The sequence below is a fragment of the Mauremys mutica genome, chromosome 6 (assembly GCF_020497125.1).
Source record: "Mauremys mutica isolate MM-2020 ecotype Southern chromosome 6, ASM2049712v1, whole genome shotgun sequence".
Lineage (NCBI taxonomy): Eukaryota > Metazoa > Chordata > Testudines > Geoemydidae > Mauremys > Mauremys mutica.
Window position 1 is genome coordinate 17008393 of NC_059077.1, and position 17087 is coordinate 17025479.

Consider the following 17087-nt stretch of genomic DNA (forward strand, 5'->3'; position numbering starts at 1 on the left):
AGGCGCGGCTCCAGGCACCAGCGCAGCAAGTGCATGCGTGGGGCAGCAAGCCGGGGGAAGGGGGGTGAGTGGCCTGTCAGTCGTCGTGAGGGCGGCAGTCAGGGAGCCTTTGGTGGCGTTTCTGTGGGAGGTCTGCCGGTCCCCTGGTGGTGGGTACGCTGAAGGCATGGGACCGGTAGATCACCCACACAACCACTGCCGAATCCACGTGACCAGTGGACCTCCTGCAGAAATGCCGCCAAAGGCTGCCTGACTGCCGTGCTTGGGACGGCAAAAAACATAGAGCCGCCCCTGACCAAGGAAGAAGAAAAACTTGCAACCTGTTCTTATTTAATGAAAAATAGAGTTAATTTGCCTTTGGGTGATCAGCTCCATGTGCACACTTGGACTTATTGGAGGGAAGAGGGAGGAGGGTGAATGCACCATAGATGCTGTTGCTGTTCCTATTGAAGTAATACGACACACTCTGAATTGCATGAAGGGCTAAAATATGCTTTGATGGTTGTTAAGTAACTTCTGCATTAAAAGACCAGAGATTAGAACTTCACATCTGCTTAAGCACCACTTAACCCCACAGCAATGGCAGAAGGTGTTCTCATAAAAGTGGAATTACTGTCCCAGTTGAACAAAAGTCATCACTATTAGGCTAAATTGGTCCCCTGGGGTGCTACAGGAATCTGTTCTTGGCCAGTTCTATTCAATATGTTTATCAATGATGTGGAAGAAAATATAAAATCATTGTTGGTAAAGTTTGCAAATGACACAAAAATTGATGGAGTGGTAAATAATGATGGTGAGTGGTCTGGGATCACTTGAACAACACGTATTTTAATACTGCTAAATAGAACTAGGAGCCAAGAAATAGGATGAGGGACTTAAAAAAAAAGACTCAGAGTAATACTGAAGATAAGGAAGATGCCAGCCTCAGCCCAAACAACATACTGATATGGAAATTATTGCTTTAGACTTCTTTTTAATGCTATACTTAGCTTTCCTATCATCGGAGCATTAATTTATTTTGTTCTGGAACAGTTAGGTCAACTCAGCTGAATTATTCTCAGCATAGAATTATAGAATATTAGGGTTGGCAGAGACCTCAGGAGGTCATCTAGTCCAATCCCCTGCTCAAAGCAGGCCCAACGCCAACTAAATTATTTTAGCCAAGGCTTTGTCAAGCCGGGTCTTAAAAGCCTCTAAGGATGAAGATTCCACCACCTCCCATTCCAGTGCTTTACCACCCTCCTAGTGAAATAATGTTTCCTAATATTCAACCTAGACCTTCCCCACTGCAACTTGAGACCATTGCTTCTTGTTCTGTCATCTGCCACCACTGAGAACAGTCGAGCTCCATCCTCTTTGGAACCCCCCTTTGAAGGCTGCTATCAAATCCCGCCTCACTCTTCTCGTCTGCAGACTAAATAACCCCAGTTCCCTCAGCCTCTCCTTGTAAGTCATGTGCCCCAACCCCCTAATCATTTTTGTTGCCCTTTGCTGGACTTGTTCCAATTTGTCCAAATCCCTTCTGCAGTGGGGGGACCAAAACTGGACGCAATACTCCAGTGTGGCCTCACCAGTGCCGAATAGAGGGGAATAATCAGTTCCCTTGATCTGCAGACTGTCTCTATATTGCTCTTCCTCTCAATACAATGTTAGAAAAGAATTTTCTACTCTCCCCTGCCTCCCAAGCATGTTGGGGTTTGTGAAGTTTGCAAATACAAAAAATCTTATTTTTTATGGCCTGGTCCAATTGTCAAACTCTTTTCTTCACTACACATGAGGGTTTTTGCACTTTTTTAACTTAGTTGTCACTAATGTTGTGTTTGAAATTTACTGTGTATAAATATTTAATGTTCACTCCAGCGTAGCCAAGTCTTGCAATTTGATTACTGGGTTTGAAATATTTGGTGTTTTACTTAAATCCCCAGGTTCTGGATTCAAGTAACTGTTGGTTTCTGTTGGAGGAAGTGGTGAGAGTCTAGTCTCATTGGTTGAGGAGCCTAAGTGCACCTCACTGGCTCAGAAACCAGACAACAAATAAAAAGAACCCAACATTTATTATTTGACTTAAAATAATCAATTTTTTTTAATCTCATGATTTTGGGGGCCTCGCTGTAATGAAGTGGGAATTTTCTGTAATATAGTGACACCTATCTGTGCCTCAGTTTCCCTCAATTTTTGCAAGGCTATGATGTGGGGAGGGTAGAAAGATTGTTTTGCTCTCAGGGTAGGCAAGAGACACAGGTATGAATGCCACCTTGGTGTCTGAGCCTGAATGGGTCATTGAAAAAAGACTAGCTGAGACTGACCCCAATAGCAACAGAGAATCTGAGACAACAATGACAAATCCAGTCACCAGGACACTGACGCCAAGCAACCATAGGGAGATGGATTTCCCCACCTCTCTTAGCAGGAAGGCTGAGCAACATCCCCCAGCTAGAGAACAAAGGACAGAGGTGTCAGATAGGGAGGATAAGTGTTGGCTGCTGGAAGGAGTCAGGACTCTCACCTGGGATTTGATGAAGTAGGTCAGACTGAGAAACAGACAGACATCCTGAACATGGGGGTTCACTACAGCCTGGCAGGGCTCTGGACTAACCAGAATGGTTTATGTGCTTTAACCTTCAGTTCTCTATGCTAACCTTAGGACTTCCTATGTTGTGTTCCAATTGACTAATAAATCCTACAATTTTGACAATGCTATTTGAGTGTCATTGAAAAGGCTTGGTAAGGTGCATTAATCCCTGATGAGTGTACAGGAGCCTGTCTCATTTGGACTCGCTGGGTAAGGTTTGAAGCAGGGGTGCTCAAGGTGTGAAGCAGAAGGTGGCGAGGCCATGTGGCTTACCCTGGGGAAAGAGAGAGACCCCTTGGGGTTCTAGAACACTGAAAAAGTTCCTCCTGGAGACTGTTCCAAAACTAAGGCCTGTCACTGATCCTGTGGATTTGTGACACTAGCACATAATTTTTAAACTCTGTGTTTGCAGTCATATCATTTGTACTGTAATTTGTCAGTCATGGCACTCTTTATTAAGAATACAGAAATATTACAAGTATTGTGGTATTACATAGAGTAATAAAATAAAATGTTCAGTGGACAGCTGTGATTTTAGTTCAGGGAGAAAAAATGAAAGCAGCAAGACCCAATGAAACAAATACTAAAAATAAAATTATTGACCCTAAACATTTTATTCACATTTGATTATACATTAAGCAGGAAATATAACACACAGAGTGAAGAGGAATTCTTCTCAATAACACTCTGTGTACAATGTACTGTATAGCACACAATTTTAAGTATATAGGCAATGTATACCATGGTGAACAATGCAGTATAAGAACTTGAAAGGACAGGTTTGCACATATTTGAATGCTCAAGAATGCCGATAACTGTTGAAGAGAAGCTTCTTGAATAAAGAGCGGTGAAGTTGCAAGGTGCGGAGTGATAATTCAGTAACTCACACACGTTTTGTGAAGCTCAGTGTGTGTTTTTAATGTGCTAGACAAGTGAGAAGTGTTTTATTAAGGACAATAAGTGGGAAAAGTGGGAATAGAATTCTGGAGTTGTTGCTCATTTTTCTAGGCCATATGGGTGAGCTGGTTAGGGGGAGGTATTAGATTTCAAAAATACCTATGTTCTCCTCATAAGTCATAATTTTGCTCAAATTTTCTAGGAAAATTCACCTTTATGGAAGAGGCCAAACAGGGATAATTTCAACTCAAAAGCTGATTGTTTCAGAAAGGTTTAAGTGTGTGTGAAAATAGGATTATAATTATCATAGATACTGTTTTCAACCTTAACAGGTGTCTGACAGTAGCTGCTTTACTTATGTGCCTTATTTTGGAACCTAATCCTCCAACTCACATACCCAATAAGCAATTTTACTCATATGAGTAAGCCAAGACCAGTGGGGTTTCTCATCTGAGTGCAGGGTACAGAATCCTCATCAGGGTTCTGGTATGTTTTTTTTTTTTTTAGAGTTGCTTGTAGAAAATTTGACTAAATACTTAAATTATAAAAAAATAAAATCAGGATTTTGACTTCACTGAAGGATCAGGTAGGAAAGGCTGTCTGTTATCCCAGGGGGAGACAGGCTTTCTTGCTATTTAGCCATAGTGGAATGGAAATTTATGGAAGCACAACACAGAACAATAAATCCATATTATTAACATGATGTAGTTTCATTTTTTTCAAGTATGAAAGTATCTTTTATGTGACATACCCATTAATTATATAAAGGTTTTGTATTTCAAAGCTAGCTTTACACTAAGCTTTAACAAAACAGTGTCCTGAATTTCAGTCCTGGCTGTAAATAACGGTCCACTCATATAAATGTATATTTTTCCAGACACGGTATAAAATTTTATAGGTAGAAAATTAGTGTGTGATACTTAGAGAATATAATGGGATGCTGTTCAGAATAGGCCAATCTATTGGCTACACAACATGTAACATACCAATATCACTGTGTATAGCATATATACAGATGGATGGGGAAATAAATACAGATATAGGCATATATACCTAGTCAATGTGTCACTTTTTGCATAGAACTGGTATAAGTAAAATAACAGGAGTAACAGAACTGTAAGTAAAATAACAAATAGCTACCAAGAAACTTCTGACTTTTCCTTGTCTGCTCAAAACTCCTTGGCTTGTTGCCAGATTAGGGTTTTTCTTCTTTATTAAATAAATTCAGTTTCCTGTGATCAGTTTGGATAGGATTGATTTTTGTGTTTAAGGTATTCGATGCACAGACTTAGGTCAGAAGAAGGGCAATAATAGTATCATGTAATTTGCCTCTGAATGTATTTGAAATACAATTTGTTATTTGAAGACCCATTGTACAGGATGAACTTCATGAGATCTAACTAGATTGAGGATGATCTAACTAGATTGAAGATTGTCAGTAGGTGGGGAATAGATTAGTTTACAAATCTGGGGATAAGGACAAGAGTGGACTAGTTCTTTTCACTTTAAATCAATTTGGGACAATATGCCTTTATTTTCCCATGGCAAAGCTATTTTACACCACATAATAGCACTACAGATTTAATAATGAAAATTGTTGGGTGCTAAAAAATAAAATAAAAAAATTATTCTGTCATAGGAGAGCTGAAAAATTAGAAATACTGGGTTAGATTCTGAGAAGTGCACAGGTGAGGCATGTAAAGAGATGTGAAAGGTTGCATAAAGCTCATCTTCACCCTTCTCCAATCCTGGACCTGCTGTGTGTTGTGCAGCTGGGATCTTCTGGGTATAAAGAAACCCATGCACCTTTGTTTTACATACATCCACTGAAGGTGGAGGGAGGAGGAGTGGTATAGGAGCTGCTACTTTAGCTGTTCAAGACTCATAGGCACTTGTGCCAGATTCGGGACTAGGTTGTGTCAGTGTTGCAGCGCACACAGTGTTTACCTGCAACATGTAATGTGGGCAAATAGCTGTCCAGCAATTGTCCAGAATTAGGCAGGATTACCAGATGTTTAGAAGAGGGAACTGTGTGTAAGGGTTCCTGAGGATGTCCTCTCCCTCCTGTTATGGACTCTTTATTTTGCAGTGCCATTAAAACCCAGGGTCCAGCTCGAAGCGAATTCTCCCTGTGCAGGAATTGAGTAAGACAGCCATAGGCAGTTTTAGAAGGCTCCCTACACAAGTCTTGTTGTTACGGGGCAGGACCAGGGAGTGGAGGGGCAATGTCATAGTGGACACAGCTATAGCTACGGAAGGTGCAACAGAAAACAATTGTGAGCCAAATCATCTGGATGAAAGAATTAAATAGAAAAATGCAAATGATAACTGGGAACAGTTTCAATATATTTTACAAGATGCTCAAAAAGCCAAAATTGAGAGAGATTACATTGGTTAGAAAACAAGTGTGGCTGAGACGGGAAGTAGAAACTGTGTGTGTGTGTGTGTGTGTATTATATATATATTGAATACAAAAAAGGGACATTTTATAGTGATTAATATAAATTAGATGCTAGGAATTGCAGAAAAATGATAAGAGAAGCATAAGACAAAACCAGTGGCCAGCAGAGTTAAGGACAATGATTGTTTCAAGTATATTAGGAACAAAAGGGATCCTAACAGTACTTTTCCATCGCTACATAAAAATGGTAAAATTGTCAATATTAACGCAGAGAAGGCAGAAGTCTTCAACAAATATTTCTGTTCTGTGCTTGGGAAAAAAGACAGATTATGCATTTATATCATATGATGGTGATAAAATACTTTCCATTCCAACAGTAACTCAGGAGGATGTTAAAAAGTTAGACTTTTTAAAATCAGTAAGTCCAGATAAAACATGCATCTGTCAATATTAAGAGATGGCCAAGGAGCTCTCTGGACTGTTGTTAATGATTTTCAATAAATCACTGAACACTGGGGAAGTTCCAGAAAACTGGAAGAAAGCTAATGTTGTGTCAGGTGTCAGAATGGTAGCCGTGTTAGTCTGTATCAGCAAAAAGAACAGGAGTACTTGTGGCACCTTAGAGACTAACAAATTTATTTGACCATAAGCTTTCCTGGGCTACAGCCCACTTCATCGGATGCATGTAGTGGAAAATACAGTAGGAGATATATATTACACAGAGAACATGAAAAGATGGGTGTTGCCATACCAACTCTAAGGAGTCTAATCAATGAAGGTGGGCTATTATCAGGAGAAAAAAAAACGTTTGTAGTGATAATCAGGATGGCCCATTTCAAACAGTTGACAAGACGGCGTGAATAACAGTAGGGGACAAAGTCTGTTTTTGAAGTTTTTTAAAGTTGCAGTTCTGAAACAAAAAAGCTTCAAAAACAGATTTCGACGAGAAACTGCAGAACTAGAATTAATTTGCAAACTGGACACCATTAAATTAGGCTTGAATAAAGACTAGGAGTGGATGGGTCATTACACAGAGTAAAAACTATTTCCCCATGCTAATTTTCCCCTACTGTTATTCACACCTTCTTATTAACTGTTTGAAATGGGCCATCCTGATTATCACTACAAATGTGTTTTTTTTCTCCTGCTGATAATAGCCCACGTTAATTGATTATTCTCCTTAGAGTTGGTATGGCAACACCCATTTTTTCATGTTCTCTGTGTATATATTTTTTCCTTCTGTATTTTCCACTGCATGCATCTGATGAAGTGGGCTTTAGCCCATGAAAGCTTATGCCCAAATAAATTTGTTAGTCTCTAAGGTGCCACAAGTACTCCTCGTTCTTAATGTTGTGTCAGTATTTTAAAAAGATAGAGGATTAGGTAGGTAATTATAGACCCATCAGCCTGACATGGATCTTGGGGAAAAATAAGGAACAGTTGATACAAGGGTCAATCAAGAATTAAAGGGGGGTAATGTTATTAATGCCAATCAACATGGATTTATAGAAGACAGAACTTGTCAAACTAACTTTATCTTTTTGATGTGATTTCTTTGCTTGATCAAGGGAATAGTGTTGATGTAATATACTTAGTCTTCTGTAAACCATTTGATTTGGTACCACATGACATTTGGATTAAGAAACTAGAACAGTACAAAATCAATATGGCACACATTAAATGGATTAAGAACTGGCTAACTGATAGGTCTCAAAATGTAATTGTAAATGGGGAATCCTCACTGAGCAGATGTGTTTCTAGTGGAGTCCAGCAGGGATGGGTTTTTGGCCCTGTGCTATTTAACATTTTTTATTAATGGAAGAAAACATAAAATCATTACTGATAACGCTTCCAGATGACCCAAAGACTGGGGAAGTGGTACAGAATGGAGAGGATAGGTCACTAGTACAGAGCGATCTGGATTGTTCGGTAAGGCGGGTGTGAGCAAACAATACATATTTCAATATGGCCAAATGTAGAGTCATACATTTAGGAACAAAGAATGCAGGCCATTCTTACAGGATGAGGAGACTCCTGGGAAGCAGTGACTATGAAAAAGACTTGGGGGTAATGGTAATCATGAACTTCCAGTGTGGCCCTGAGGCCAAAAGAGCTAGTGCAATCCCTGAATGTATAAACAGAGCAATATTGAGTGGGGTTAAAGGAAATATGTAGGGTTACATTCATATTTTCTTGACTGTGTGGATTCATAGTTTATTAAGGTTATGGGCTAATTTAGCTGTATTACAGTTCCTGGAAGTGGAAGAAGCTTTTCCAAAACAACTGTTTTCTTGACAAAATTCTGGTACATTTAATTAAAAAAAAACCTCCACCTAAATAGCTAAAAGTAATAGCCCCAATAATAAAATGTTCGTTATTTCAAAGGCTTGTAAATATTTTTATTCCCATCACAAGTCAGGAAAACTGAAGGTTCAAGGTCACACAGCAAGGCAGCCGCAAAGCTGACTTCTAGTCCCATATTCCAGCCATTAGTTGACTGCCTCTTTTGCAAACTGTAAATGTATTTTGCAAATATTGTAGCAAGAAGAATGCCTTGATGGGTGTTAGTACAAATGTTATGATCTTTTTACCTCTTTATTGCTTATCCACATAGGCTCATATGACGTCCTATAGCTCTGCTAAGCCTGGCCTGAATTTCCTTCGGGGGGTGGAGAAGCAAAATCCCAAACACATTACTACATTGTGGTTATACACTTTAATGCATTCTGTATATTGACAGATCAGTATCATTTTAATGACAGATTTCTCTATCGTTCTTCACACATAACCTTTGCTTTTTTCGGTAGGATTAACTATGCAGCTTCTAGGCGTGATGGTAAGATCAGGTCAGGGAATTGGTTTGTCCTTGTCTCTGTGACAGGAGAGAGCAAAATTGGGTTTTAGTAAGTATGAATCTTTATCTCCTCTAATCAAATTTAGAAATGTGACTATGAGCACTTATAGACATTAATGTCATATTAAAGGAATCTGTTCCGCAGTTTGCAATAGAAAAACTGCTGCAATAATAAAATAACATTATACTGGCCTGATATACAGTATTAGCAAATATGTTCAGCAAAATTCATATATATATGATATGATAGTTTTCTTTCAGCTGAACAACTCTTACTAATTGACTGTAGTGCAAAAGTAATTGAGTACAATAAGAGACTGTGTATTTCAGGCCAGCAAAATAGGTCATTGTATGGAACCAGTCTCCATTTTCATAGTAATGTACAGCATAGCTCAAATGCAGTAGTGACAGTCTCTATCTCCTGCCTGGCACTCTCCATTTCTCTAAGGCTGAGTGAGCCAAATTCCCTGCAATTTCCTTTGTTATTCCTTCTTGGGGAGGCTCACGGGGTGGGATGTTAAACAGAATTTGAATTATTCTTGGCTGAATGCCATTTGAATTATGAGATTAAATGCATCACAACCCTTATTTATAAGATATGATGCAGACATAAAATGTACCCCTGGTTTGATTAAAGGATTAATCAGTAAATAATAATGAATAATAACAATAAATTATGATGAGGGGCACTAGCCTGAGAGTGGGGAGACCGGAGTTTAATTCCCTGCCACAGACTTCCTGTTTGGCTTTGGGTAAATCACTTAATCTCTCCGGGTCTCAGGTCCTCATCTGTGAAATGGGGATAAAAGTACTTCCTAAATTAATTATTTGTATCCAGCTCCAATGTAGAGGATGTGAGGGAGATTCCTATACGTGACCCATTCTTTTTAGGTGACATATCTAAGGAACTGTCCCAGTCTGAGGTGTCAGTAGGGATTTTAGAAGAAATTGATAAATTAAACAGTAATAAGTCAGCAGGACCAGATGGTTTTCACCCGAGACTTCTGAAGGAACTGCAAGATGAAATTCCAAAACTACTAGCTGTGGTATGTAACATCACTTAAATCAGCTTCTGTACCAGCTGACTGAAGGGTAGCTAATACAATATGAATTTTTTAAAAAGGCTCCAGAGGTGATCCTGGCAAGTACATGTCAGTAAGCCTATCTTCAGTACTAGGCAAATTGGTTATAAAACTATAAAGAATAGAATTATCAGGCACATAGATGAACAGAATATGCTACCCTCTCCGTTGGGTATACCTAAACCTCCAACTGCCAGAAGCTGGGAGAGAATGACAAGATGGATCACTCAATAATTGCCCTGTTCTGTTTATTCCCTCTGAAGCATTTGGCATTGACCTCTGTCAAAGACAGGATACAGGGCAAGATGGACCATTGACCTGTATGGCCATTCTTATGTAAGGACAGAATCAAGCTGTTGGTGTTTAAACCTAGGGCCTCCAGATTCACTGATAGATCATGCCTAATTGCTCCCTGCCATAATATTTGCCAGGGTTCACTGTGCACTCCCTCTGAACTGGGTGAGCATGCAGATGCTCCAGAGGAGCATAGTCCTTCACGTGCACTGGGACAGCATGGGCCTGAATGACCCCCTTTTAATGCTATCCCAGCTCTACTAACTGGTTGGGGCAGAACGGGGCTATGGGTTGTCTGTACTAAGCTCTCATGATCCTTGTGTACAATGTCTGTGAAGGATGCTGAAGGGGCAGGGTGAATTATTTTTTGACCACTTCCCTTCTCCTTTAGGCATACTTGAGTGTTATTACAGTATTTAGTTTCTGTTTCTTTTTCTTTTTCATTCTTTTCTTCTTCTTACCTTTTTTCTTCTCCCTTCATGTATAGAGTGTGAATATGGCAAGTACAAGTGACAAATTGCATACAGTTTGGGCAAAAATACAGAAAATGAATTTGTAATATTTGTATTGCTATTTTACCTCCTTCTGGCTAAGGAAAAATATCACCCAGTAAACTTTCATAATCCATTTTTTTTCACTAAATATCACTAATAAAATCACATTGGACCATAATCTCAAGCTGGTGAAATTGACATAGTTCCTCTGACTTCATTGGACCTTTTATATCAGCTGAGGATCTGCCCAATCAAACATAAAAACCAAAAAGTAACAGTAATAAATATGCTAATTGTGAAGTAATCAGTGCGTGCTGAAAGCTGTTCTTCTTTTCATGGCACAGAAAAAGTTTGTATAACACCCTGATGAGTGTTATTTTCAGAAGCCTGTAGTTGCATTCTTTTAGGTTAAAGTTGACATTCCAGTTAACCAGCATATGTGAGTTTTGGCAGTTGTTTTTGGGATTATATGTCAGGTTTGATACCCTGAGATACAGGCATCCAACGAAGTGGGTATTCACCCACGAAAGCTCATGCTCCAATATGTCTGTTAATCTATAAGGTGCCACAGGACTCTTTGCTACCCTGAGATAGCAGATCAAATCCTGTTTCCAAATATTGATGGTGGGACTAGCATTCAATACCCAAAATGTCCGATTTGCTCAGCAATTAACAAAATGTATCCCTCCTATCCTAAAATTTATTATAGCCTTTATACCGTTGGCATAAGGAAGGGCTAAGGTCCTGATTCTGTGAAGTGCTGATCACCTTTGGGGAAACATTGAACACATTCAACTCTTAATGATTTATATGGGAGATGAGAGCACAGTCATCAACTTCCAGGAGGTCCTCAGCACCTTACAGGATCTTGCCCCACTTTGTGCAGGAGTTCCTACCATTTCTAAGTAGATTTCAGGGATCTGAGACCAAAGATCCTATTCTTCCCTTAGCTTTTCAGAAAATTGTAGGTGATTTCCTCATCCTTCCTTTTTGTAATTGATTTTCTATTAAGATCTTTATGTACCATTCTGCTACAGTCTTTGACCATGCCCTGCATTCCCTCACTCAGGTAGAGCTTTCATTCAATTCTGCTGATGTTTCAAGAATGACTCATTTATAATTTGTATCTGCTTTTGAAGTGGACTTCCAAATGAAATACGGATGTGAAGATAATGCTGCCTTTTCAACTAGCATTTCTGTGTCTAAGCAGGAAAGAAAAGTTCAGATAGAGGTCTGGCCTTGCACTTGTAAGGTCTTAATGGGACAGTATATTGAAATGGTATTTGTTACCATACAGCACAGTATCTCTTTCTTGTGCCAGGCAATTTGTGCATTAATAAGTTGAAGCAGCTAGGTGACAGAGAGAGAGAGAGACAGCTGGGCTGAGTCTAAGGCACCACACTGCAAATTTAGAAACTACTGAAGATTTAAAAAAAAGCAGTCCTGCTAGGAAATAGGTGGTCAGAGGGTGAGGGAAGTCAGACAAATGAGGCTTGGATGAATGTAAAGAGCAAATTTTGGAGGGAAATTATGCAATGGTATTATACATATGTGTACTGAGAAACCGCGTGATTGCCTGTGCTGGTTGCCATTTGCCCACACAATCATGTTGTTTACATGTGCTAATGCAGGTGGGCAAATGTGCTCAAGCATCAAGCCTCCTGCTTTAAAACTCTGGTCTAAGGAAGATTTGGAAAAAAAAAAAGTTTCCTTGCAACTTAGATTTTTGTGTCTATCTTAATTATTTCATATAAATAGTTTAAGCTATGATTTGAAGTTATCATCAAAGAAAGGCTGAATACATTTCAGATTTAGATGAAATTTGGCAATTTCACATTCAGATAAGCATTCTCAAATTTAAAAAGTCATTAATCTATCTGTATCATTTTTAGTAGGGTTTCCATTAAAGTATGTGTTTCTGATACACTTCAGCTATATCAAAAATTTGGCCAGGCAAAATTGAAGCAATAGCGAAACAGATGAAATAACTAGGGCTGTCAATTAATCGCAGTTAACTAACGCAATTAACTCAAAAATTAATTGTGATTTAAAATTTTAATTGCGATTAATCGCAGTTTTAACCACACTGTTAAACAATAAAATACCAATTGAACTGTATTAAATATTTTTGGATGATTTCCTACATTTTCAGATATTTTGATTTAATTACAACACAGACTACAAAGTGTACAATGCTCACTTTATAATATTATTTTTATTACAAATATTTGCATTGTAAAAATGATAAAAGAAATAGTATTTTTCAATTTATCACATAACAGGTACTGTAGTGAAATCTCTTTATTGTGAAAGTACAATTTACAAATGTAGATATTTTTGTTACGTAACTGCAATCCAAAAAAAAAATAACGTACAACTTTAGAGCCTACAAGTCCACTTAGTCCTACTTCTTGTTCAGCCAATCACTCAACAAACAAGTTAGTTTACATTTACAGGAAATAATGTTGCCCGCTTCTTATTTACATCACCTGAAAGTGAGAACAGGTGTTCACATGGCACTTTTGTAGCTGGCATTACGTGCCAGATATGCTAAACATTCGTATGCCTCTGCATGCTTCAGCCACCATTCCAGAGGACATGTTTCCATGCTGACTATGCTTGTTAAAAAAATAATGCAAATAATGCATTAACTTATGACTGAACTTCTTGGGGGAGCATTATATGTTTCCTGCTGTTTTACCTGCATTCTGCCACTTATTTCATGTTATAACAATCTCAGATGATGACCCAGCACATGTTGTTCATTTTAAGAACACTTTCACTGCAGATTTGACAAAATGCAAAGACGGTACCAATGTGATATTTCTAAAAATAGCTACAGCACTTGACCCAAGGTTTAAGAATCTGACGTACCTTCCAAAATTTGAAAGGGACTAAGTGTGGAGCATGCTTTCAGAAGTCTTAAAAGCATAACACTCTGATGCGGAAACTACAGAACCTGAACCATCAAAAAGGAAAATCAACCTTCTGCTGGTGGCTTCTGACGCAGATGATGAAAATGAACATAGGCGTGTGCATGGGTGTGCTGGGTGTGCCCAGGCACACCCTAATGCAGGGATGGGAAAATGGCCCCACTCTCCTGGCGTGGCAAGCCGTGGGATCTGTGCTCCAGGGCTGGAGTGCCCGGCTGAGCATAGCAAGTCGACGGCCCCTGCCCCACCTTTCCTCCCTCCCCTGGACCCATGCTGCCACGCACACAGCGCTCTGGGGGCCGGGGCTGTGCGTTCCCGCGGGGCAGTGTTTGGCTCCGTGGGGAGGCAGACACACTCCCTGCTCATCCGGAGCCATGCTGCTCTGAGGGGTGGGGCTGCATGCTCCCGCGGGGCAGCGTGTCTGGCTCTGCGCGAAGCAAAACATGCTGCTAGGAGCCTCATGGTAAGGGATCCGGGACCGGGGGCGTTGGATAAGGGGTGGGAGCAGTCAGGGGACAGACAGCAGGGTGGGTTGGATAGGGGGTGGGATCACGGGGGGGTGGTTGGGGCGGAGGGTCTCTGGAGGGGGCAGTCAGGGAGCAGGGGGGGTTGGATTGGGCATGGGAGTCCGGGGGTCTGTCGAGGGGCAGGGGGTGGATATGGGTCAGGGCAATCAGGGGACAGGGAGTAAGGAGGGTCCGGGGTGGCAGTTAGGGTGTGGGGGGTCTCTGGAGTGGGTGGTCAGGGGACAAGGAGCTGTGGGGGGGTGGATGAGTTGGGAGTTCTGGGGGTCCTGTCAGGGGGTGGGGGGCAGTTGGATAGGCATGGGAGTCCCAGGGGTCTGTCTGGGGGCGGGAGTGTGGATAAGGGTCAGGGCAGTCAGGGGACAGGTAGGCGGTAGGGTCCTAGGGGGGCAGTCAGGGGACAAGGAGCAGGGAGGCTTAGATAGGGGGGGAGGTCCTGGGGGGCAGTTAGGGGCAGGGGTCCCAGAAGGGGGTAGTCAGGGGACAAGGAGTGGGGGGTTTGAGGGTTCTGGGGGGGCAGTCAGGGGGTGGGAAGTAGGAGGGAGTGGATGGGGGTGGGACAGGGCTTAGGGGAGGGTGGGGTGAGGCTAGGGCGGGGCTCCCTGGGTGCACACCCTAATGAAATGTGCTGTGCACGCCTATAAAAATGAATATGCATCAGTCCACACTGCTTTGGATCATTATCTACAAGAACCCATCATCAGCATGGATGTATTTCCTAGAATGGTGGTTGAAGCATGAAGGGACATAGGAATCTTTAGCATCTTTAGTGATGCTGGCTATAACAGTGCCATATGAACACTTGTTCTCACTTTCAGTTGACATTGTAAACAAGAAGTGGGCAGCATTATCTCCTGCAATGTAAACAAACTTGTTTGTCCGAGTGATTGGCTGTACAAGAAGTAGAACTGAGTGGATTTTCTAGGCTCTAAGGTTTTATATTGTTTTATTTTTGAATGAAGTTATTTTTTGCACATAATTCTATATTAGTAAGTTCAACTTTCATGTTAAAGAGATTGCACTTCAGTATTTGTATTATGTGAATTGAAAAATACTATTTCTTTTGTTTTTTTACAATGCAAATATTTGTAATAAAAAATAAATATAAAGTGAGCAGTCTACACTTCATATCTCTATTGTGATTGAAATAAAAATATTTGAAAATGTAGAAAACATCCAAAAATATTTAAAAAATGGTTTTCTATAATTGTTTAACAGCGTGAGTAATCATGCGATAAATCACAATTTTTTTTTAATTGCTTGACAGCCCGAGAAATAACAGATCATAAAATTTCACTGTTTTTTTTAAATATATAAAACTATGTCCTGCTTCATTGATTACCTCCAGTTAATAATGTCTTGATCTGAAAAAGGAGGATGCTGTTATCTGGAAACATTTTTTAAGAATGGCTAAACAAGAAGTTAAATAGCCATTATTAAATTTAACATTGTCCCTAGATTCTGATGGAATAAAAGATATTTAATTATCACTTTAATATAGGAATATATTAAACAGCTTCTTTCAAAATATACCAGAGAAATATGTATTGAATACTTCTGCCTTTTCTGCATCATGATGCATAATTTTATCATCCTTGAGTGTTAATTCAGACCTGTAATAGTGCTAGGCTTTAATTTATTCTTGATCTATTTAAAGAATTATTTCTTATTGCCCTTAACCTAACTGGCTGGAAAAAAAAATCACTGATACCTTTGGTCTCATTTTTGCATTTCCTAACTCCTAGTTTGTATTCATTGCTATCAGCTTCCCCGCTTTTTAATTTGTTTTCTGCATATTAGTTTTTACTGCTGCCTTTATCTCCCCTCTTAATCAGGACTTTTTTAACCAAAGAAACCTTCTTTTATGGTAGCAGAAGAGTGGGTTTTTCTGAGCATCTAATAAAGCAATCACAATTCCTAACTGGCATTCAAATTTTTATGTTCAAATATTGTCTCTTATTCAATTCTGTTCACAATTGTTTTTAGCTTTGGAAAATTGGCCTTTTTAAAGCAGCATGTAGATTTTTACTTCTGTATATTTGTTACGCCTTCTAAGGTAGTGATCGTAGAGGCCATTTTGATCATCTAATCCAACTTCCAGCAAAATTCAGCTCATAGAATTTCACAAAGTAAATCCTATGATGTGTCTACTAACTTGCGGTTGGGCATGGCATGTGTACCTTGGAAGGCTGGGTATACGGTAGGCATGGAGCAACAGATCATCCAGTGCATATTGTGACAGACCCAGACCAATGGGGTACAGGAGTCTGGTCAAGGGCAAATATACTGGTCACTGGATGAGTAGTTTTCTGTTCCCTGAGTGACCAGAGCCGGGGCTGCACTAGAGTAATCAGGAACCTGCTAGAACCAATTAAGGCAGACAGGCTGATTAGATCACCTGCAGCCAATCAAGGCAGGCTAATCAGGGCACCTGGGTTTAAAAAGGAGCTCACTTCAGTTTGTGGTGTGCGTGTGAGGAGCTGAGAGTGCTGCTGGAGGATTAAGGAGTGCAAGTGTTATCAGACACCAGGAGGAAGGTCCTGTGGTGAGGATAAAGAAGGTGTTTGGAGGAGGCCATGGGGAAGTAGCCCAGGGAGTTGTAGCTGTCATGCAGCTGTTACAGGAGGCACTATAGACAGCTGCAGTCCACAGGGCCCTGGGCTGGAACCCAGAGTAGAGGGCGGGCCCGGGTTCCCCCCAAATCTCCCAACTCCTGATCAGACGCAGGAGGAGTTGACCCAGACTGTGGGGAAGATCACTGAGGTGAGCAAATCTGCCAATAAGCGCAGGATCCACCAAGGTAGAGGAGGAACTTTGTCACAATACAAATAAATAAAATTTCTAGCTATATGTTTGGTAAAACAGAGCCATTACTTTGGACCTGATCCTGAGAGATGCTAAGTACTATGGCTTCCTGCTAACTTAAGTGAGATTTGCAGGTGTCAGTGTTTGTCAGGTGATATGGAAGTATACGTAATGGTAGTTATAGTGTGTGTGTGTGTGTCTTCAGAAATCATTTTAAATAGAGTTGGAACA

The 17087-nt window shown here is 40.3% G+C and overlaps 1 protein-coding gene across 4 annotated transcripts in view; it reads left to right on the forward strand.

The window, feature by feature from the left end:
• DCC (DCC netrin 1 receptor) overlaps window positions 1-17087 on the forward strand; it is a 782056-nt gene that overhangs the window by 286530 nt on the left and 478439 nt on the right. The gene's annotated exons all lie outside the window — the stretch shown is intronic.